At 34.8% G+C, this 26,235-nt stretch overlaps 1 protein-coding gene across 5 annotated transcripts in view; it reads right to left on the bottom strand.

Moving 5' to 3' along the window:
• LOC130667315 (homeobox protein 5-like) overlaps positions 1 to 26,235 on the bottom strand; it is a 173,513-nt gene that overhangs the window by 143,528 nt on the left and 3,750 nt on the right. The gene's annotated exons all lie outside the window — the stretch shown is intronic.

Raw genomic sequence — 26,235 nt, 5'->3', positions numbered from 1 at the left:
GACGATGATGCACACCAATTCACACACACACACCCACCCACATAAATAGATTCAGCTTACTGTATACATATATGTATTTATATACAACTCTGTAGCACATAATGTTAAATTACGAATTTCTCTCGTCGTTCCATCGCTAACTGGAATATTATTATCGCTCTGTTGGACTAAAATTCACGGTAGCATATATGACGCATTAGTTTGCGTGATCTATCACTCTGACGATTGGACTATTACGAGCGAATTAACACATACTGCATCATTCACAGAATTGAATGATATGTATTGTATTGATGAGTAATACCCACAACAACAGCTACTACTATTATTAATTTCCTACTGACGTAACTAATCATTTCTCCTGTATTGATGATGTTTAATTAATTTGACTGTTTCATTTCACAATCCTTTGTTTCATTTAAATTAACATGGACTTTGAATGCAGTAAATTTCAATTGATTAATTTATATTTCGTTACTCGGTTAACCAATCTTAAAAAGCACATCTACTGGGCTGTACAACTCATCAAAATAAATGAATGATTTATAAAAATCCACTAGAACGTAGTCAGATATTTACTCAAGTACAAAAATAAAAAATCTATATAAAGAGTATATATCCAGTAACTCTTTATCCAAGTTAATCGTCGCGTCAATGCGCGGAAGAGTGCCATAACCAACCGGATGTTATCAAAGGGAAATTAATGCGCTCGAACGAGCTCAAAGATCCCCGGGATTGAAGAGTCGGTAGTATACAGCAGAAGCACTCGAGGAGTAGAGGATGAGTGAGTGAGTCAGTTGGAAATGTACAGAAACGAGGGATGAAGCAGAGATGAACGGTGAATAGCGAGATGTTTCGTTTGGAAAAACTCCATAATCCCCCTTTTTAACCACTTCGCTCTTCTACTGCTTCTTCTTCATCCTTCTCATTCCTCAACTCTCCTCCCTTTCTGTCACTCCTCTTTCGCTACTCACGAGTGTGTATAAAAAACCGAGTGTGAAAGCCAACTCAGGCCACATAGTGGTGGATATTGACGCTGCTGGTGCATCGATCGCCATCAACTTGTCGCATATATATCAACCCCATACCACCCTTTTACTCATACACTTTGTCCTTATTCGATAACGCAGTCGTCGAACCCTCAGTACTCACAATCCACCACTTCCTCCCTTAACTTCAATATATCCGTATAAACTCCCACACAACTATTATTACTACACAAGTAATATTACCAGCTCTTGCTCTCACTCCACCTCCACCTCTAGCTCTACCTCTACTTCTACATTTACCTTCAATTCTGCTACATGCTGTTGTATATTGCAGTGCTGCCATGCGAAAGTTTACTATAGCGAACGAAGGGTGTGTGACGCGACGCAAGAATACGCGATTTGCTGCTACTCGTATCGTATCCTATCGTATCGGGAGTATGGATATGTATGTTGGGAAAAGCTTGCAGCATAACCACTACCAGCATCGCCCGGTATTACTAATAGCATATAGCGGAGTAAAGTAACAGTAGCTTGGAGTAGTAGCAACGTCACCATACACAAGCACACAATGCAATGGTAATGTGGTCTTGGCCCCGGTGCTTTATCGACCAAGCTTGCGGCTTTCCGCTCGAGATAATGGCCATCCTCCAGGCGACAGCCTTCGTATATACCACCGCGACGTGAAGGACATCAGACCCGTCAGTTACCTTTTTCTACGCTCAATTTAATGCACGGATATAGACGTGATCCATTTTTTTTAAATCGGACCTTTTTTCCACGTGATCTACTTTTTTTGTTATCAAACTGAGGAAAATTTATTTTACTTTTTTTTGTTTAACTAAAATTAGTTATTTGTCAATGTCAATTAATTAATTAATTTTATTTTATCATTATGTCAAGCGACTGATTAAAATATAATTCATAATTTTTTTTTATGGAAGGCTGGTAATTTATAAAATTAATTTTTTTTTTTTTTTTTTTTTTTTGAGTATCAGGGCACTGATTTAATTTTATAAAAAATTTGTTTGAGTAAAAAATGAAGAATATTTCTTAAGGACAAAGTAATTTTATGTTATTATTATTTTTAAAAATTCCAAGTACTCTGAAAAGTTAACACGTCTCTTGGCGTCATGCTAAATCGAATCTGAAGAAAGAAAAAACAAGAATAAAAATAATATAAAAATAAATAATGCGACGAATACTGGTGGAATTCCCGTGGCGATGTTAGGTACGCGAGGATTGCTGGCTTCCATTGTCGTCGTCGTCGTAGTCGTAGCCATTTCTCGGGTTTTCTTCGTCTCACTCTCTTTTGCCCGTCATATACCCTCACTAATGTTTCTTTAGCTCCCTTGCGACCTTGGGAAATCGCGCACGACGCAGAATAGTCTCACACAGAGATTTCGTACGATTTAATTCAAGGATCAGAGGTCGAGGACGCTCTCAATTTGCGTATGCATAAACACACACATAAAAAAAAAACAAAATTCAACTTAAAATAATAACCGAGATAGATAAAAAATAAATAAATAAAAGCGTATAAAACGTTAGACAGATAAAAAGTTATTACTGGATATAAAGATGAAAAGAATATCGAAGTGGAAAGATGATTCCAGCTTCCACCTCAATTCAATTCCCGTTTATGTCATTTAAGAGCGTTAGCTTTTTATTGTATACAAAGCTTTCAAACATAAATAAATCTCTAAATAAATGTATATTAAATCTGCTGACATTTTAAGGACGTCTAGAGGACGATATTTATTATCATATATTTGTTTATTTATTTTTTTTATTATTTCCTCGGCATATTATGTCAAAAAAAAAAAAAAAAAAAAAAAAAAAAAAAAAAAAAATTAATATTTCGAAACAATGAATAAGAAATTTACTACTTCTAAGTACGAAGATGGGTGGAGATGGGTGAACATTGGGGGAACTTTGGGGAACATTGGTGAGGATAATCATAGATTTTCATATCCATTTCCATCATTATTTCTCACTTTCCAACGTCGGAAATTGCAAATTGTAAATTTCAAATTCGACTCCGCCGTCCATCTTACGGCATTAAATAAATTAATATTTCGAAACAATGAATAAGAAATTTACTACTTCTAAGTACGAAGATGGGTGGAGATGGGTGAACATTGGGGGAACTTTGGGGAACATTGGTGAGGATAATCATAGATTTTCATATCCATTTCCATCATTATTTCTCACTTTCCAACGTCGGAAATTGCAAATTGTAAATTTCAAATTCGACTCCGCCGTCCATCTTACGGCATTAAATAAATTAATATTTCGAAATACGGTCATTTATGCCGTACGGTCATTTATCATAATAGAAAAAAGTTATATCGGCATTAATACCAATTAATTATCTGAAGATCCAAGTGATTAAAGTGATTACTAAATTACTCGAGCCTCGAGATATAATGGTGGAGGCGTCGGAAGCAAGCGGAGTACGTAATGTATAGTAGATAGATAGACATACAAGGCGTCGGCGTTAAAGGTTGCAGGTGAAGGCGCCTAGTGCAAGTGATGAAGGTGAAGGTGAAATCACACAGTACCAGTAAGCCGTATGTGGAGGCGTTACAGCCAATAAATATCGTAATAAATAAAATAGCAATCTTATGAATAGTAAGTATTCAAGATTAAATAAATAACCGCCTTTAGCTGCTAAATGTTAAACACACATGCGGTATTACCAAAAAAGTATTATTTATAAATTTATATGTGAGATCGAAACGATTTTGGCTACCCGACGTGACTCAGCCAATGCCTTTTATGCTCTTTAATATATTATCGTTATATATATATATACATATATGTAGTCTGAATATGGTGGAGAAGTTGGTTGTGACACGCGTTGCGAAAAGCCAACGTGACAGCAAGTGAAAGATCCGTATGTGAGATGCATTTTATATACTCGTGATGCGACATTCGGTGAGCTTCTATACTGATACTTGATATATACCAAAACCCATTTTTTTTCTCTCTCATTTTTATTTTACTTGTGTACTCTCACGACTACGTATAGTAGTATTGCTCTTCAATCCATTACTTATTCATTTCGGACTTAAGATTTTTTTTTCTTTTCATCGATCGCAGAACATAAATCGCCTGTGAATGCGCATACACATGCTCGCATAAATATGTACACAAATGAGAGAGTATGGCATGCATAGCCACGTTAAGAATACACTGAGGAAAAATATATATGTATTGATGAGCAGAGAAAATCGTGGAGGGACATTTTGTCGAGCAAATATATATGGAGAGTAATATAACAGATACATATATAAAATAAAATACATGCATATAAAAAAGGTATACAACATAAAATAAGGCTTAGTCGTGAAATCAGTTTCACGACTTGAGACTTGACTGGTGTTTGTATCGAGATAAAAGAAGTAGTAGGAGGGGATAAGGTTTGCATTGTAGTTGTACGAGTAGGCCGCGAGAGGTCGAGAATGCCAGTGGCCCATGACCCCGAGAGCACCTGGCCGCAAGCAAGAAAACCCAGAGTGGAGTTGGTGCAGACATAAATACGATCGAGGCCTCGTTTGTCTTTTGAGCCACTTCCAGCTCGCCGATCGCTTGCTTTTCTTACATTATGCACGGCTATATGTACTCTCTGGTCGTTTTAAAGCATTTATATGTATGTATGGACCAATCTGAAAACAATAACCGGATCGAATGCGCCTGCGGAGACCTCCCGTCGTTATCGACGAACCTCAAATAGCCATTGCTTTTACATACATATGTATACAAGAGTCGGTTCTCTTTTAGATTCTCTTTCTCACACTTGCACAGCAACCCCCGAGTTACCTAAAGCCCGAGACGCGGTCCTCGATTATTTACGAGCTGCCGAAGGATATAAGTTTTATTTTATAGAATCAACAGGCAGAAATTCTGTCAGAAATTATTTTAATGTTTATTCTCCAAATTGCTGGATGATTTCGCGCATTTTCACTTTAATACTTCTCGTGCGCTATATTAAACGCAGATAAATTAATTCTGTAGCAGCCGACGTTGACGTTCATACATGCTTTGACAAAAATGTCATGTGCAGAATGATGAAAAAAATACATATATGAAAAAAAAAAAAAAAAAAGAAAAAAAATGTGCGTCATTTGGCTTTTATGAAGACGAAGATTGCTCGTTTATTTTCAGAATTTTGTCTATGTATGTGCGTAGAAACGAATGAACCAGAACACGACGGAATGGAGCAGAGCAGAGCAGAGTCACGTGACAGGCGTCGCGATGCGTTACGTATTTTCATAGTACGGCGTCACTACACACTACACTACTGTAGATTCAGTATGTAGTGGCTATAAAGGGAGAAGAAGAAGATGGGTAGTGTTGGAGTGGTGTATGACTGTATGACTGTACGCGGTTCGCAATGAGTATTCGGATCACTGAGCTTGTTGCAGGCGGCATAGAATATAGGAGCACAGAATTCGCTCTGCCCAACGTTACATACATACATGTATGTATGTACGGATAGATAGAATAAACGGATGGATGGATGGATGGTTGGATAAATGGGCAAACGGATGGATGGATCGTTGGACCGACGAGCGGAAGAGCAGCCGAGGTACTCTGCAGCCTCAAGTGTGTATGTATCCACGTACGTTACCTACAAATTCAACAGACACGACGAGTGTGCAATCAAATACAAGTCGTTTTTGCATATATATATCGTCTAGTACCTGGTGACAGTAGAATTACTCGCATTGTCTGGGTCTAGTTGTATATTTGAGATAGGAAACGAAACGAGAACTATTTCTCCTCATTCACTACTACTACTAACATTGCTACTGCAAACATACAGACGTTACTCTCAAGGACTATTATACTTTTGTATATTATTTCTTCTTTACTTCTTCTCTACTCGCTTTTCATTTTTCCCAATCTGCTCGACGTCTCTCTCGCTCGACTAAACACTACATCGATTTGATCCCCTTACACACTAAATGTATTGAAGAGAATTTTATCCACCCTCAGAATAATCGTGATAATGAGTCACGCAAAATGCTTTCACTGCGGAAATACATTCCGGAAAAGAAAAAAAAAATAAATATAAATGAATTCAAGTCTTATACTTTCGTTATTTTTGTCTCGATTACGCAACATCTATTCTATCATTCATGTGGATCAAAAAATACTTTGCTTATTGTAATGAAATGTTTTTTTACAACACTACGTGCTTGATTTTTGTAAATAAAATCTGGTTTATTTCAGTGAAATTTAATTTATACATAATAAAATAGCAGATGAGTATTTCAATGGCCTAGAATAAGTGATTTAGGGATCCATACAACGAGCGATTCAATTATAAATAACCGCATGCACGTAAGTATTTCATACCGCCACACTAAACATAGATTTATGTATGATATGTATATGTATGTATAATAGGATCTTTGTGTTTATCGTTTTCACTCAATCCTATATCTATAGCTACCAGAACTTATGGATTTTATAGATTCATGTGTCAAGATACACCAGCATAATAGACGTGTATATACTGAGCCGAACGATCGTATGCTCATTCGTTCTCCTTTTACGAGCAACCAGAGATGCTATTCCATATCTTTGTGTTTGTCTCGCCTCGGGTCTTCTTCTCGTCTTTTTTCCTCTTATCTGTCTCGCCATTTTTCCTCTCTTTTTATCGTACTGCAAACGCGAGACTAGACTCAGCTCTCATGTTATATCAGAATGTAGCTCGCGCGTGCGTTCACTCGAGCCGCTACTACTACTATACGTTTTGTCGTCCTATTCAACGTCTCGTTTTTCTTCTCCGTCTGTCTCACACCCTCTACACTATTTCGTGTCACCTTTTACTTATTTATACTCTACACTAGTCTAATATAAGAAGTAGTAGTAATAGTAGCGAAAGTAGTAGTGTCTACAATACAGAGTACAGTGAAATAACCAGCTCTGTGTGCGCGCTTTGCGTCAATAAATATTTATCGATGCGCGCGCACGACCCCAGAGGCGCATCTTGGAATAAAGTATCTACAATGTACATAATATGCCAAGTAGAGCTAATGTATAAGTAGAAACATGCGTATTTCACCCGACACGAGCTTTATTATTCTCTTCTTCTCCTCCTTTTTTTCACTACCGCTTGTTATTGTATTGTTGTTATTTTTCATTCGTATTCTTATTTTTCTTCATAATGCTGTTGTAGAGTCCTTTATGTTATTCATTCCTCTTCATACATATGTACAGGGTAGTCTCATCCAGGCAATAGAAGAGACAAAAAGAAAGCCAGTTAAGTCGATTGTTGGCAATATTGTCGCTCAGGGCTTCCTATTTCATACATTACATGTGTACTATTCTGTCTCTCTAACACACTATACATATATATGAATAGAGAGAGAGCTTATTGACTACATAGTGTATCCGGAACGAAATTACATCCCCGGCACGGATCACGTTCTGCCGAATGCACTTCCGAGAATATCGATTCACTCAATTCTACACTGACTAGCTCTGAATGTATATAGTTATGCCCATAGATAAGTATGTGTTTAATGCTATTGTACAAGATTCTATGTATGTATTAAGTGTAATTTTGTAAGTGTAGATGAGAGTGTTTACAATAAACTGTTTAACTCTGGAGGGTATGATAGTAAATATATGTTACCGTCAGATATCGATTCACGCTCTTCGTTTGCCGAGTTACCGACCGCCTATCGTTCATTCCTCAATCACATCCGTATTTTCATCCTGTCACTTATATATATGTATATATTTATGTCACATGTGTCCATTGTAGATGTGTGACATTCGAATTCTCATCCAATATACATCACAACATCGGAACTCATAAATCCTCTTTGATCTCTAAATATATCTCTGTGGTAATTTGGTGGAAATTTTCATTCGATGGTAAATTACGTTCAGTAGCTTTTTAAAATTTTATAAATATATTTACTGGAATTTTTTGTATGTCGGGAATATGATGGAAGAGAACAAGATAAAAATGGTGAAGATGTTTTTTTTTAGAGTCTGACGTAAATAACAGAACACGCGTTAGTAAATAAGTGCGGAAAGACGGTATTGACGAGATAAAGTTTTGAGAAAAGATGAAAAGAGCCAAGAAAAGTGTGCTCTGATGTACAGATATATATATATATATGTATATATAGATAAAAAAGGAGAAAAAATGGCAAAGTGGCACGTCGAGATCCTCGAATGATTTACAGCCACGCTGATGCTGGGGAGATGTGCTCTGACACAAAGAGCCATTCAAGTGACGCGTGACGCGTAGGAGTAGGTGAATAGTCGAAAGAAGACGAGAATAGAACTGACCGGAGGGACACTGAGTTTACTGGAGATTGTAAAAGTGCCTCGGGCTGGTCTTAAAAAAAAAATAATAAAAATAAGATAAAAAAGTTAAAAATAAAAAAATAAATAAAGAATAGAATTGTGAGGAAAAAATCCAATAGAGAAAATCAAGAAGACGGAGAGAATTCTGTCGAGACACATGTCTGCAAATGTCTAATTCTAAATGCTGAAATGTTGAAAGAAATGACAAGTGTAATAAAGCAATTCACATTCTAAATTAACGTCAAAGCGTTAAAATATTCAAACGAATATTGTGTGAATGCCAAAAATTTAAAGCTTAAATTTATCAAACTCTATTTTCAATTCCATCCTATTTATATACTTCAATAAAGTTATTTTATATTAAAAAATTCAAAATGTTTTTTTATTACTCAATTAAATTTTATGATGAATAACTTTTTTTTTTTCATGAATCTATTGATGTAAATTTTTTAGTAAAAAAATGGATGAAAATCAATTCAACGTTGAGACAATAATAGTGTTGCGAAACTCAGTCGGAATAGCATTGTATCTGAACGTTGAATCGAATCTCGTGATTGGTACATATATATGTAGAAATTTTTTGTTGCAATTTTATTTATTTGAACATTTTTTTTGTTGCCCATAATAAAAAAAAGCCGAGAACGAGTTATCAATACGGATGGGTGAGTGAGCGTTTTTGATAACTGGTAACATCCACCTGGGCTTCCGCCGAGTGGCATCACTGTAACCCGTTCACGAATCAGGAAATGCGCCATATTTTTATTGGATAGAATTGTGCGCAGTGGCGTGTGTAACGATCGATAGATACACACACCGCGACTATAGAACGCGATGTATTTACCCATCAGCAAAACTCCATACATAAACCACCACCCACCACCCATCACCACCACTAACATGCATACATCTCTTCCTGATACTCTATATATCAATATCGGCGCAGCATTTGACGTCGAAGACGTCGATCGAGTGCAAGCGGTGAATTTTATCGCAATGAACTCTCGTTTCCCTGCCTCACTCCCACTCATCTACTCACTCACTCTCACCCTCCAATTCCCATCACTTTATAACCTCCCTAATCCCCCTCCAACTATTCACCTCATCTCAATCGCCCTTCATTGGAGCTCGAGTACCAGTGCGCGATACGTCGACATTCCCGGGAAATAAACAGACGAAAAAAAGTTTAAAAAAAAAAATGTGCACACGAATCTCTCGCTCGGATATTCACTCGGCCGCGTCGTTATCCGGCTCTCACTACAACTGCATAGCATCACTTGCATATAGTTGAATCTCTTTGTCATTGTGTATTGGTTACGGTGAGGATATTACACCATTTTCGCGTTTCACATTTACCCTCTTCGTCACTCTCATATCATTTGCATCGGCATCACCCCACAGTGGCCATCCTTTATTCATTCTCTCTTACTCATTCGCCCTTTTCCGTAGCACCACCAGCACTCAACTCTATCTCTATTTGCTTGTATATCCATCCATCCATCCATCCATCCAACCCACCCACCCACCCACCGCACTAGCACCAGCAGCACCATCACCACTGGCACCGCCACATCACTAGTCGATCCATGTGTTTGGTGCCCTCTCTCTCTTTCTCTCTGCCCGCGGTCTCGCTCTCCTTTACCAACCTCAATGGTCTGTACGCGCCACGTCTGTGTCTGTCTCTCTGGTCGCCTATTGATTACGAGGCGCACTTGCCAATTTACCGGCAACACAAAACACAGCGGTACAGAGAGAGAGAAAGAGAGGGTTTACAGTACAGTACTACAGAGACAGCAGCCACGACAATGGGGGAGGAGAGCAGGAAACCTCGATTTCTCGCAATCAATGAGCGCTTCGAGTCGACGCTTTACTCTCAACTCTCTATATATATAATACTAGCCTTCATATATATCTTCTTCTATTTCGTCTTCCACGTCTTCTTCCTTCTGAGTATTATTCCTTCAACACATTACCCTTCTCTGTTTTATAAATGCATTTGTGCATCGATTAAACCGGATTTTTCCAATATCTTTGTCTACTAACCTCGGGATAATATTATCAACGATTGGCTGTACGAACCCACAGCCACGTCATCGCCCGATTCATTAGCAATACCCGCGGGTGTTGGTAATTGTGGATAATCACCATCAACTGATCATCAGCTCTTTTTTTCGCTTTTTCTTCTTTTCTCTTCTTTTTTATTGAGGTTCCGCAGCATAAAAATCAATCGTTTGAATCTCGAGGTAAATAATTGGAGCATGAGCTTGTTGTCGTAGTTGGCATTATTATTATTGGTATCATTATAAATGGCAGAGAGTAAACTTTTCGATTAGAATCTGTCGTTATGTGACCCTGACAAACAGTAACGGGGGGACGTAATTACGTTGTAATTACCAATCGATCAACAGCGCAAATACGAACGCCCGTAGAGAGGGAAAAGAAGAAGAAAAAGAGAGATGAAAAAAAAGTGAGATGAGTAAAGCGAGGATTTTAATTGGATACGGACAGTTTCGACGGCAGAATGACGTGTCTCATGGTACATACACTGATGATGGCGATGCAGCAGCAGAAGCGGCAGCGGTGGCGGCGGCGAAGGACTGGTTTGCGATAATAACAGTTGGCAGTGGTGTGAGTTGCGATATGGAGTATACGTATATCTATATATATATCTATATATATAGAATACAGAATACAGAGTGAATAGCGAGAGACAGAGAAAGTCCGCATCAGAGAGATTAAATGCTTCTCTCGTGTCAGTTGGACTGTACACGCAGCGTAATTACAATTAATTGCACCAACTCGTTAAATACACATTTGTGTTCGAGAAATTGACGTTCACTTCGATATCCAGACGTTTTAAAAAATAATTGAATAAAAAATAAATTAAAAAGTTAATTACATTTAAAAACTACTTTTTTCATATTAATCTTTTAATTAGGCCTATTTTTTTTCCTTGAGAATTGAAACATTTATTTCCGTACTCCAGTCAGATGATAAATTAGTTTTAATTAATAATTTTTTTTATTATTATTCGAAATATATTTAAATTTAAATTTGACTTAAAAAAATCAATTTTTATATTTATCTTTATTTCACTGCTATATAATTTGCGTGTGTAAAAAATAAAAAAAGAAATTTAATTGAGAATAAGGTTGTGAATATTTATGTGTATATGCAAATGAAAGAGTGACGTAGGGAATAAGCCGGTACAGCTAGTTGACGAAAGTGGTTCGTGTTCAACGAGTCGACCTTAAGCATTTTAAAAGATCACAAGAGACCTAAAACACTCGAGTATATACATACGTATGTGTAATAAATATATATATTGGAAGGCGTAGTATACAGTAATAGTAGTAGTAGTTGTAACCTGGATCAGCACTTGTGACGCCTAGATGTGGGGAACTATGACGACATCAGCGACGTAGTGGATGTCAAGAGACGTAAAGGACTTTCTGGGATAGCACGTGGAGAAGGCAGGAATAAGAGGCGCTGAGGAAGTTCCTGGGTATTTTTACTAATAACGATGACGACAGGCAAGCGATGAGACAAGGAGCAGAGTGAAGAATGAAGAAACATGCCGAGACGTAGTTGAAAAATAATAAAAAATAAAATGAGGATGTGAAAGATGAAAAATAAGTGTAAAAAGAGCAGGGAGCAAAATCCACAAAGCTGCGTATACGGTGAGTAGAAACTCTTACGAGTGGCTGATGCTCTAGGTGGCCCCTCTTCACCCGGCCGAGACGGAAAAAAGTGCCGACACGAGTACAGTGTCCCATTTTACTGAGTACAACAACAACCAAGACTCATCTGATGGGGTCGTCCCCTTTTCATACTGTCCCTTTTACTTTTATATACACGTACTTGGTTACTATGGTATTATGGTGTTTTGGTATTTGTATATAATGTAGATGTAAATGTGAATGTCGAGACTTGGAACCCCTCGGCCCTTTTCCTGCCACGTTTAAATTCACAGTCGCGATCAGAGACGATGCTTGCGTGTTATAATATAAGTCGTCGTACAATTTTCAAACGAATACTAATACTTCTACTACTACTACTACTACTACTTCTGGTACTGCTACCACTATAAAACGACAACCACCAGAATGAGAAAGAGGACAAGGAAGAAGAGAAATATCAATGGAATTTACTCTCGAGACTCTCGAAGAATTTCGTTTCAATCCCACTGGAATTTGTCATTGATTTTACGTGCGATTTAATTGCGAAACCGTATAGAAATTGATTTTTCAACTATGAGGAATATTTTACAAGTCAAATTATTTGGGTGCTAAGTTTTTTTTTATTTTAATACTTCTGTAGTCTGATAATTAAGCGTATAAATAGTTGAAAAGGAATTTAAAACTGACAAATAATAAACATATTGATAGAAAATTAGTCATTCGACGACTGGAAAATCAACTTTCAAGCTGAGTCAACAAATTATTATTATTATTATTATAATTTCAAATAAATTGAAATTTTATGTTTTTTTTTTTTTTTTTTACCATAATCCGTTCATGAGTAATCTAAAATAAGTCAGCGATTCATACAGAATATACAATGATTAAAAAATAGTTATCTCAATAAATAATTAATGATATTTATTTTAAAAATTAATATTCAATTTAAAGATTTATCGATTGACTTAATTACAGTCTTCGAAGCAATTGATTAATTGACAATAACGAATAATTTATAAAGTCAAATGATCTTCCATTATATGAATTTTTTAATCCCGTCATAAATTATAATCACTCGTCATCAGGAATGTGATAATTATAATAAGTTGAAAAATGAGTAAAGCGAAATTTAAAATCAAACATAATATGACGGTAAAAAATGTGAAAAAAATAAATAAATAAATATCACGTTAAATTGAATATCAATTGAGGTTGTGAAATAATTAGTGGATGGGTTAACCGCATAAATTATACACACGCAGACACACCGATGAAAAAGTAATACATCATTCGCATCAACAATATTGTTGGTGTATTACAACGATACTCATACATTATACACTTACACTATATACAGACACCCACACAGTTACATATATATAGTTTCCGAAAAAGTGTGTACCTAGAGAAAGAAAACTTTACAGCCCTCAGGTACTCTCTGTACCTCTTTTATGAATAGAGTCAGTGTCTATCTGAGCCTTGTATCGGTCAATTCGGGTCATACTTACAGTGTACCATATACATGTAGACATTCATAAGGACATTAAGTTTTGTCATTATTCAAATTCATTTTGCCATTAAAGTGTATTCATTTATGATGAGTTTCTGTATCAATAAAGTGTCAGTATTGTATTTATTATCAACCTTATTTAAATAATTCCAGTATACTGTACATTTTTTATATACGCCAATTCCACACGCAGATAATTTTACGGTATTTTTTGCATCAAAAATTGATATAAAAATTGCTATAGTCATAGTAATATGAGGACAGTATGGTATTATTGTATAAATTATCGATACTGTAGAAATTTTTAAAATACATCGAACAGAATTTACAAGGTGCATTGTAATTTTGACTAGGCAACAGATAAAATTTATACCAACTGCATACTAAATATTCTGATTTAACCTAATAAATTTTACTATGCACAGAAAAAAAAAATTCTCGACTGAAGGTAAATATTCTTGATTCAAGAAAATTTTTTTGGAAACCTAAATTTTCTCAGATAAAGTAAAAATTTTCTCCAATCAAGAAGAATTTTTTTTAACCAAGACAAATTCTCTTGACTCAAGAAAATCTTGACTTGGTTCCCGAAAACGTTTGTCTCCCAAAATGTTTTCTTGACTCAAGATAACTTTTTTTTCTGTGTGCACACGGAAAAAAAAATACTGTTGCTGCAATAGGAGGCAGCCATATTGCAGCAATAGGAAAAAATCCTGTTGCAGCAACAGTAAATTTTTTCTGTGCAGTTGGTATAAGCATAGAGAGAGATTCAAAAAACGTTTATCGGGTTAGTTATTGTATAGTGAAAAATGTTTTTCCAGCACTTATGGCTAATTTCCCTGTATAAATACCAACAGAATCTCATATTTTCATCACGCAATCAGTATGAGCGTCTATTTAAATGTAATATCAACTATAAATGTTACCAATAATCACATATACACGTCAAACATAACACATATGAACAAATAACCACGTAAACGAGAGCGAGAGAGACGAAATTTATAGATTTGCTTGGGTGTTTCGCACACGTGGGGCCATAATTTGAATTTAAATGAATACATACTATCAATTCGTATCCGGATATATCAGGATTTCATTAAAATTAATAGCCTCTATTGGAGAAATTAATCAAGGCCAAGGTATTAAACTAACCAGCTTATATATTATATGTTAGTTAGTATTTATATTATTATTATCGTCATGTTAAATCGTTTGTTCCGATTATTTAACCACTGATATACCTATTTGCTTTCACCAACGCTAAATTTCACAAACGTTTGATCCACTACCGCAAAAACTTTCACCTATCATATACTTTCCATCGTCTGTCTTATACATTAGGTTTTTTTGCGCTGAGTCCGACTCGATTCGACGATATAAAGTAATAAAACAAAAAAGTTATAAATAAGGCTTATTTATTTAGTATCTATAGATATATATGTTCGCATATATCTTGAGTTATCGGTCGATGAAAAGCTTTTGTGAAAGTTGATCGATTTTAAGTAAGAATAATGTACTGACATTACAATTATTTTTACTTGTCAACTGTACGAGATTGATTACTTTCTCTACTTAAATAAATATAAATGACACTTTGGTAATTATACTAAGTGACAATAATATTGTTTTTTAACGTTTTAATACTTATTATTAAATAAAGTATTAGGAGAAGAGAAATTTGTTTTTTTTTTTTTTACCATAAATTAATTTGACGTCTCATTAATTTTGAATTGAAAAAATAAAAACGACGGAAATTTATTCTAAAGTGACAGTGTCAGAAAAAGTTGTCAGAGGAATGAAGAAAAAGAATAAGAAAAAGTAAAATATAAATAATGAAATTAAAAAAAAAAAGAGGACTTTTATAAAGAGAGAAAAAGTGAGAAAGTTAAAAAATATTTGAAAAAGTAAAGAGGGTGCGAAGGAAAGTTTGCATCGTTATTTCAGGTTATTAAATAACGTGACCCAAAGCTGATTCCCTTGAGCGCGAGTGAGCCTCGATAAAGGAAACAAGAGAGCAAGTTTTCTGGCGGGGTGGCCGCAAGAAGTGAACGCCGACGAGCCGCAAAATTGCTGTCCCCGCGGGGGTCATACGTGCCTCCAAACCGGAACAAAATCCCACCCTCGCTCTGCGCAATATATATATAAATATACCGCTCTCTATTATTGTTATTATTTTTATATTTTTAACAACGACAGTAATATTTTTATTCTCCCTGCTTTCATTTTATTTCATCCTCTTCTCTATACTTTACATATATTTTATTTTTTTTTCGCTTTATTTATTTTATTTGGTATTCAACCCCCACAATTCGATGCAATCAACGACGCAGAGAAATAAAACTCGCGCTGCGAACGCGTGCACTGTGTGATTAATCGCTCCATCTAAATTATTTTCATTCGCAAGACTTTTGATTGATGTGAATGTGACGGTAACAAAATAAACAATAACAACAACAACAAGATTCGAAACAATAATAAATATCCTGGGGAATATGAAAGACTCAAAATTCCATAGCCTTAATATTTATTTATAAATAAATAAATATATGAACATAAGTAGAATGGGTCTTGAGAGACGATTCCGGAGGATTGAAAATAAAAAAGAATAAGAGCTCGAGTGTGCTCGAAGGTGAAACTGTCGTTAAATCGGAACAGGTTTGTATCGTTCAAGGTTTTCATCGACGTCCTTCAGTCGTGCCTGAGTAGTCTCTGTCCAAGGTTTTATAACCGTGGTTCGTTGGTATGGTACTTGGTTATCACGGCACCTCGAGGCGAGAAACCCAGCATGAACATTTCGTCGTACACTGAGACTTACAAACTATAAGTACCCATATAATCCTCAAGAGCAAGTCATTTACTCAGCTCAAAGTAAAATCAGGCAGAAAGATAAAATAATAAAATAAATATAAAATATATATTACAGGGAAAGATAACTATAAAAAATTAAATTGATCAATTTAGTGCAAGTTGTGGATTTAAAAGACAGTATTTTATATAAAATTAGCACAGAAGTATGTCTTGTCTACAATTACACGCTCTCATAAAAAACTAAAGCTTGATAAATTTATGTAAGATAAAGTTGTTGTTGTTTTTTTTTTTTTTAATTTAATAATAAAAATGTTATCTTACGACACTAGTTAAGATGAGAGACAAATAAGTGAGTCTGTATCATTTTAATGTCTGGTGTAACTATATATTAGTAATGTAATGTAACGTAATAAAGGGGAAAAAGATGTGAAATGACAGCCGTTAAAATGACTATTTAAAAATTTACAAGGGATCATTAAAAAAATTTAACAGCCTCTTGAATATATTATTTAAAGCCCTCTTTTGTAATCTTTCTTTGATACACCGCAATTATTATGAATATAAATATATAAAGACATAAACCTAATAGTATCCTATACAAATGTTTTGAGTAAATTGTCCGAAACCTAATCCCATCGTTTGGCAAACAACCTCAAGTATGTTTACTAACTTTACTCCGTCAACAACCGGCTACTATACACACTAATATATATATATATATATATATATAACTATAGTGAACCGTAAAAATAATAAATGACTTTCAGTGAATTGTGCTTTTACTGATACTATTGATAAAATAGCCCGTCTGTTTTATCAATAGTCACGCACGCAACTCATAATTTATGAGAAAGAAAAAAAAAATAACAGTGATTACAATAAGAGAAAAATAAATAAACAAGTAATTAATTAAATATTGATAATGATAGTAGTTATATGTAATCAGCAGGTCATATATTATTAAGAGAATCCACTACTCGGCAAAGAGGAAATCTTGGCATGCTGAGTCAGTCGATAAATCCGTTTATAACCACTCGAGTAGTAGCTTGTGTTTATATGAATAATCATTTATCGTTGTGATGTGTCAGTTTTTTATCATTGAAATATCGTAAAAATTAGTGTATTATTGATTACCTTTTTGAGGATAACAAGATGATAAATGAAAACAAACCGCGTATCAATTCAACATTAAGCATTAATAGTATAAAGATAAATGGGTAATTGTTTTTGTGGTCGATTTAATAACGATTAAAGCAGAGCTTAGGGTAATGAGAATCGGGTAATTCAAATTGATGATGGGATTTAAAGATCCTAGGGTAGACCCTAAATAAGGTGAAGGTATCACTATAATTGGTGATCATTATTTTTGTACAGTAATGTGTTGTTGTTGTTGTTATTATTCTTATTATTGTTGTTGTTGTTGTTGTTGCGGATCAGTGTCTGAATGCATAAGAGAACCGCAGAGCAAAGGAGAAGATTGCAGAGACAATCCATCCACTGGTTGGTTGATTCTACAGTGGACTGTATTTACGTGGGTAGCTCGTTATCAGCGCAAATTACCTTTTGCTCCTACGCGTTTAATTTAGTTCCACCGCTGACTGTGCAATAATAACGTACTTGTGTGTATTTGTGTGAGTAACCTAGATGGAGATGGAAGTGGAGTATAGTAACCTATACTACTCCAACTCGATGTATTCGGTCGTGTGCGCGATCGATCGCTCAGTTACTTCTCTCTACTCTTCTCTCCTCTCACATATACATGTGTACACCCATATTTATATATACTGCACTGCAATTTTGTATTTTTCCACTTAACCTCCATTTATTCACCAGCCACAATAAAATTATCACAATACGAATCCAGGCTTTTTATTTTTACTTTTTTAGGCCTTTGCTACATTTTTTTTTTAGCTTTTATTTACCACGATGTGATTTTTTTTTTTTTTTTTTTTTTTTTTTTATTAAACTCGTAATGAAATTTGCAGGCGATCATGTAGAAAGGTGATGGTGTAATGAGTAAATTGATCAGATTTAAAAGCAATTACGTTTAGGCACGTAATACCCGACTGGCTTTATATGTATATATACATACATATAGTACAAATATATATATATATAAATTGTACTGCTGATGGTTACCTATATGGATATCGTGGTGCTGATGGTGATGGTGTTAGTGGTTCATACACACGAGGAAGATCATTTAACGATCTAAAGCGACGACAATTGGGAGAAGCGCTGAGTTTACAATGATTATTAGTACGGGTGTTGGCTCTAGTATAAACCACTGACAATGAATAATTAGCATTTTGATAAACACTATTATATATATACAGAGTTTGTATGTACACTGATGGTAATGCTTTATACCAGTTCGTGTTATATCAAAATAACTATTAAGCCTTATACGTGTGCTTTGTTTATCTCTATTGTTTATCTTGGATTATTATTTAATTAAACCAACGACACACGCACATTTACACTACACTAAAATCCGGCATAAATATTACATAGAAAGATAGTTATCTTCTTACTAATTTATTTTTTATTAACTGAGAATAAATTTGAAGGATAGATAATAATATGTATATATGTATGTATGTATGTATTTATTATAATTGACAGTATTAAATTATAGAGACAAATGACTGGTATAATTGTGTATTTAGTAGTTGGTTAATTTATAACCGTGATCCTAAATTGAGAAATAAAAAGTATAAATTTATCGAGGATGAATAAAATTTTGATTGGAGAATAGTAGAATATTGCGGGGAATGAATTAACGTCAATTTATTGATGCGCTTTTTAGAAATATTTATTTACATTAACGTGTATATTTATATAGATATATAAAGATGTAAATGTAAATATAGATATAAATATACATGTTGATGTGGATGTAAATGTACACGGATAGGATGAATACGAGAACTGTAAAATTAGCTCATTACTCAATAGGGAATGCTGAGAAAGTGACTCAAGGACGTACCGAAAATATATCGTGCGGGCGTTCGTCCGTAAGTTAAATCTTACATTAAATTATTATATATATATATTAACTTTATACTAGTGTAGTATGGAATTGTATATAGTTTATGTAGCAGAATATGTGGTGTAGTGTGGGTATAAAATCGAGAACGCGATGTCGAAGAGACGCATGCACGCAAGCAAGCTTGAAAAACATTTCTGATTCGACGGTAATTGAAACGTAACGACCGGATGCCAACAGATACAACGATAAAACAGCGCCACGTTTTCTATTCGAAGGTTTCAGTCAATTACTCGGCGAACAATGCCAGTAACTGTGTATATATTAAAATTTATATTTATATATATATGGCACAAATAGAATCGTGTGTGTGGTGGACGACTGCTTGTACTACTGCTGAAAATCGTAATCTAGGCGAATTTGAATTGTTAAATAATGACTAATGACAATTTCTGTAACACACTAATATTATGTATAAAGAAAGAAATATCAGACTGACTGGGGCCTTATCGGCCCTCGATCACTGATACGTGAGGATTAACTCAACCGAACAAATTTATTTTACTGACTTTAATTGAAATATAAACAACAACAGGGAATTATAAAAACGATACTACTCAATTAGACACTGAGAAAAAAAATCTTTAGAATTATTGTGTAGGGTAGAAGTACCATATGTGGCCACTGCTCCATTTTTGGGCGTTTGATACTTTGTTTAAAATAATGAAGAAGTATAAAAGTAAATTTCCGTTTTAATAGAGGGATGAAAGTATCTTTGAACATATTTTTAAAATTAATTATGTCATTGCGTCTTTTACAAATCATTGTATTTTAATTTTTCAAATGTCCAAAACTGGCCAAAAACGGTACCTACCCTGTTCTTACCACAAGAAATTATGCTATTAAAAATTTTCAATCTAATATATTTTTGGTGCAAAAATTTGAAAATCATTCCCTTAATCGAAGAAACTCAAGTTTGTTCCATTATTCCCAGGTATTTTATGATCCTGAAGTAGCAGACAATTAAAAATTTTCGTATCTTTTTTCAACGACTTAATTTAAAAAAAAAAAAAAAACTATAAATATGCACATGTAGAAAATTTAAAAAACTTTAAGCGCAATTTGTTGAAATATTTTTTTTTTTTTTTTAATTTATCATTTCTAAAGGAATCCAAAAATTATTAGTCGTCGGCTAATTGCAGTATCATGATATTTTGATCTTTTTTTGCAATGGTGTAAATAAATTTTGATTTTGTTCTGTCAAAAAAATAATTTTTCCCGTAAAATACGAAATTAATAGTGCAATAATTTATATCGATTTATTACTCGAAAAATTATTGTTTGTACAAAATTTATTTTTTTTCTCAGTAAATTAAAAAAAAATAATAACGAATCTTTCTATCAATTTCAACTAATAAATATTTTATATTAAATTTTAATTAATTAACTTACAAAAAACGAAATCAAGATAATGAATCAAAAAAATTTAGCCCTCAGTCATATATCTCAAGGTATTGTCAGAGTCAGATTAGTCTGAATTGAGTTCCACTACTGCTGAGCCGCAAAGCTCATTGGTGTGGCTCGCAGATTAGACTTCAGTAGCCAGTCCACGAAACATCTCATCGGAACAAACGGCAACGACCTCAGCTAGTGTAAACTAACATTGTTTACAAGAACCAGCTTCCTAGGCTATTGTATCCGTAAATTCCGCTATTTCTGGTATTCCGCAGTCCAGTTATGAACTCGTCCGTCTAGAACGTCTAGTGACTTTATCTCAGACCTTCCCGAGGCTCTTTGGGTAACACACAGATCTGTGGTACCCGTAGGTATGCCTCTAGCTGCGAGATTGACTCTGACGTTACCCTGAGATCTTCATCATTGGGCCATCATCAACCACCACCACCGTCACCAGAGAAGAATTGATTTCAAATCAAGAGCAGGAAAGCAGGATGCTATTGAAGAAGAGTGCAAAGAGAAAATGAGGAAATTCAGATGAAAAATGACATAGAAGGAAAGCAACCGTGACCGGGATTCGAACCCTGGTCGTTTGCGTGCCATGCCAACGACCAACTGGTTGCCCCAGACGAGTCACTTTGCAGCTACCAAAGAATATAATCACTCACAACATAAAATAACCACCAGTGCTATAGACTCTCCCAACTTTAACACATACATACATGAATACCAATACTATTGCAAAGATATATATATATATATATATATACCTACTACTCCATGTAGACTACCAGTCGCTATTATCTACTCGTGAATACATAAAGTACCGACTCTTCTTTATCATCACTCGATGAATAAATTTACATGATAATTATATTTTTAAAATCAATAATAAAATAATTTTATAAAAGATTTTTCGTTGCACGTAAATAAGTGATCTTGGTCAAGGACGTCAATTTATGAGTTTACGTTGTAATAAATAAACATCAAACATATTATGAAAAATATATATATACATATATGTATATATGTAGTCAAGTTTTATGTCTTAACTTGTGATAACCACGTGACGAACGTCGCTGTGGTTGTCGTTGTCATTCTGTCAATCGTGTCACCGCGCAATAATATAACTAAACGGTTGCTCGCGCATCTGGGACACAATGGAAAAACAATTCCAAGAAAGTTGTGTATATATGATAAGTATTATAGGAGGGACAAGGTTGTCAGCAGATGAGCATGTGAATAAGTAAATATGTATAAGTGACTGTTGCCGTTGCCTTTATGTATGCATTATCATTATTGTTATTATTATATATATATTTATATTTTTAATGTTTATATGTAAGTGCGCGGGCGTAGGAATCGACAGTAGTTGCGCAACTGCGGAAAATTAACAGCTTAGTCACGCAACGATGCACCTGTAGCGATTTTCGTGACGTCCCGGCGATTTGGCGTGTTTAGCAAACGACCCGACGAGTCATTAAACAGAGAACACAAGCAATTAATTATCGCGTTTACGTAATCGCCACTACTCTCTGGTCTGCCGGCAACGGCACCATCACTACTACCAACAGATCTAGTTGTTGTTGTTGCTGGTAGAAGTAATAGTTGCGCAACCATACTCACTTAGGTTTTCCCTTTGAATGGGTTACACGCGGACCCTCGTCGAAGAGGCTAGAGGTCCAATAGTGTTACACACTAACGTGTTTTTCTCTTACTAATGTATTTATTATTATTATTATATTTTATTACTGTGTATTTTACACGATTAAATTTGGTTACGGCGGCTTAAACGAGGTCGTTATGTTTAAGTTAAAAAAAAAAAATAAATAATGATAATAATATTAAATTATGGAATCGTTAACTTTTTTTTTTAGTAGCTTATCTAATAAAATTTTTTATCTTTTTTAATGAGATAATTAAAAGTAAAAAAAATTTCAAATTTAGTAAATATTTTTTTGTATACAGCATTAATTATTTTTTAACTCTTGTAATTTAATATTTTAATTAATTACTAAAAAATAAATAATATTAATTTACGATTTATTGATTACGTGTATAATTAGTTGGACAAGCTATTTGAATATTAATATGGGACACTAATGATTTTTAAAAATTCCCGCGATTAAAAAAATTGAATTTCAAATTTTTTTTCTATCATCTAAATGAGAATTTGTGAATGAAAAAAATTAGTGGCAACCGCTTGCGTCAATAGCCAGCTCTGTTGCTCTTAAATGTATGGGACAACGTCCGGTCGATCGGTATGTTTACGAGAGAAGGCAAATCTTCGAGCCCCCTTTTTTTTTTTGGTAAATAAAAATAATACGACCCGGTGTCAATGGTTTATAGCGTATCTGGTAGTACAGCGGAAGAATAAAAAAATAAATATAAATGAAAATAAAAAAAAAAGAGCGCCTTGGAAATAATAATAAAAACGGAGCAGAAAAGAAGACAAAAAAAAAATAAGTAAAGGAAAAAAAGAAAAAGTCTCATCCATTCCATTCTGTATGGTTTTACTACTGTATTATGGTACCGTACACACAATGTATACGCGAAATGGTGACGCAAGAGAGAACATAAGGGAGCGAAGATACACATATAGAAATAAAAGGGACCAGAGACACAAGGGATATCGTATACGGCTATTATAAATCAAGGAAGAACTCTTGAGAAAGAAAAGGAACCGAATGAGTCGTAGTGTCGTGCTATGTAGTCGTTTATATATAGGTAGTAGTTTGTAATGTAAGTTGTTGCTGTTGTTGCTGTCATTGGTGCTCTTGGAGCTGCTGGTTCTCCTGTTGCTGGAGATAGATACGAGTGAGAGAATGAGAATGAGAATGAGACCGAGCAGAGATGGGGAAGCTGGAGGAAATGCTGGCGCTGCGGTCATGGTCGTACATCACCAGCTGGTATTTACAACTACTATAATACGCACGCACCATAATAAATCAATGATCCATGGATTGTGTGTATGCAAGTTTAACGAAATTCCTCGTCAATTGTCTTCTTATTCACTAAAACTCAACGCCAACCATATTTCCCTTTTCTACAAATCATTCGCATTTAATTTCTCCTGTCCGGCACCAATAACCTCACCTTCAACTATCGTTGTAAAAGGGTCTTTTAAAAAAGTCAAAATTTAAAAAAAAAAAAAAAAAGGCACTGAAGGATTTAGATTTAGTGTACGCAAGTTAACGGAGCAAACACCTCGGGTCTTTCTTCTTTTCTTTACATTACTTCTAAATCTCGGTATTGTTTGGCTGTACAGCCCTTTAAATGCCCATTTAAACCATGACTCCGGCCACCCGCCGTTCATACCGTTCAAGCGGAAAGGATCGTTTTAACGAGGAGGCTTAGGTATTCTGCTATATGCTAGACCAGGTCAACACACATACACCCAACATCCTATTTCATATCCTGACCAGATCTCTAGACTCTAGACTACCGATGAGACAGTCAGACAGAGGGTTTATATACGATTTCATATATACCAATGCAATACTATTCTTATATTATATTTTATTTCTACTCTATATGCCAACGGTTATATATATATTTGGAGAAGAAAAATAAAAAAAAATATCATATGGGACACAATATGCCGTTGCTTTTTACGCTATATTAGGGGATTTGAGATCATGTGTACCACCCGTGGTTTTACGTACAAAGAGAGCTATCTCTCGCCGCACTGTTAATTTACCATGATCCGTTTATTAATATTAAGTTACGTAAATCTCGGAAAAATTACAACCCTGAAATGTACCTAAAGATCGGAACATTTTTGTGCACGAAAATTAAAAAAATTAAACGAAAAATAAAAAATCTACTGGGTTTAGATTTCTGAAATGTTTTACACGTCAGCCGAAAATTGCAGGCCACCCCCGCCTTTAGACTCAAATTGCATAAATTATTTTCATTTTCGTTGCGTGAAAAATCTTTCGATTTTCAGGTACATATTCTGAAACTGTTCGTTAAAAAACATTCTCCAAAAAAACCTACTGATTTAATTAAAAAATTTACCACTAAACCGATAGCATATGAATTTTTATTTTTTTTTTTTTGGAGCAAAGAAACTATTTATGAACAATTTACTATAGACAGAATGATAATTTGATGAGGTATATTCCGGTAAATTGTTAACAAAGAAGAAGGTTGTGAGGTCACACGTGTAACGTTTTGAGTTATTCTGAACGCACACACTACAAATACTGTGCTACTAGTATAGGGGGAGAAAGGTATTCCCTTTTCACGTTATAAGAGATATATAGTGGCGTCGAATACCAGGGATCACTTGTAAACTTGTAACGTCTGCCTGCGGGTGCTCTTGTGTTGCTGCTTATGCCTGCCTCTGCTCTGCCTAATACTAAAACGGTTTATCTGCTTTGAATGATGCACAGCACAGTAGCAGACATACAATATATATGTATATATATAGAGACACAAGGATGTGGTTGTGTTGTTATGCCTGCCTGGCAATGGTGTGAGTTAAGTATGCAAATGCTAGACTTACGCTGTTGTCTGTTATGTGTAGCATGATACACAAAAGCCCTTTAGTAGTGATTGTATTGAAATAACTCAATACATTTTTTTCCGAGTTTAAAGTATACCACCACAAAAGCCTAAATCTTTTTAAATTTAAGTTTACTCAACTCCATTATTCAGCTGACGTTCGTAATAACATGACGTCCTTGAAGATATTTTGATTGCGTCATCGCGTGTTGTATTTTTTCTTGTTACATATTTATTTTTTGTTTAATTGAAATAATACTGAGCAATGTGTTATTGTTCTAAGGAGCGTAAAAAAAAATGAATAAAAAATTAAAGACGATGCGTGTGATAGTTGGGAACAGACTCATGACCTGAAAAATTCCTGACTAACAAAGCATACAGACAAGAGAGCAAGAGAGGTAGTTAGGTAGGTAGGTAGGTAGGTTGGAGTTTGGTAGTCGAAAACAACAATGTCGTAAGGGACATGTTATTCCTTTCTCATGGGAATTACCATTGTCTCTTGAAGCTGTCAGAGAGAAGTTCCGGTCGACACGACTTACGGCGGCGACGACGACGATCATACCATACCAGCTTGCTGCTGGTTGGTGATATGTACTGCTATTATATATATATGTATATATGTATATATAACAGACTAGAGCACAGTAAGCAGTAGTCGAGCGTAGAACCGAGTACAAGGGAAAAGAAACACGAAACCTTTTAGTTACGAATTTTGGCATGACCCGAAACGCTCATCGCAACCGAACCGTGCCGGTGTAACACACCCTTGAACTTTTAGGAAGGATCCTACCGTGCGGTAAACTTGCCTTCTTTCAATTCCCAATGGATGAAACAGCACATCCACAACAGCTTTAAAAGTAAAGCAGTTTGAAGAAAAAAAAAGAAGAAAATAGTAACAATAATAATAATAAAGAAATTAAGTACCACGATGAAAGATGAATTCATTTATAATGTTGAACAAGT

The sequence above is a fragment of the Microplitis mediator genome, chromosome 5 (genome assembly GCF_029852145.1).
Source record: "Microplitis mediator isolate UGA2020A chromosome 5, iyMicMedi2.1, whole genome shotgun sequence".
Classification (NCBI taxonomy): Eukaryota; Metazoa; Arthropoda; class Insecta; order Hymenoptera; family Braconidae; genus Microplitis; species Microplitis mediator.
Note: the sequence above shows the minus strand (reverse complement) of the source record. Positions and strands in the feature narration are given on the sequence as shown.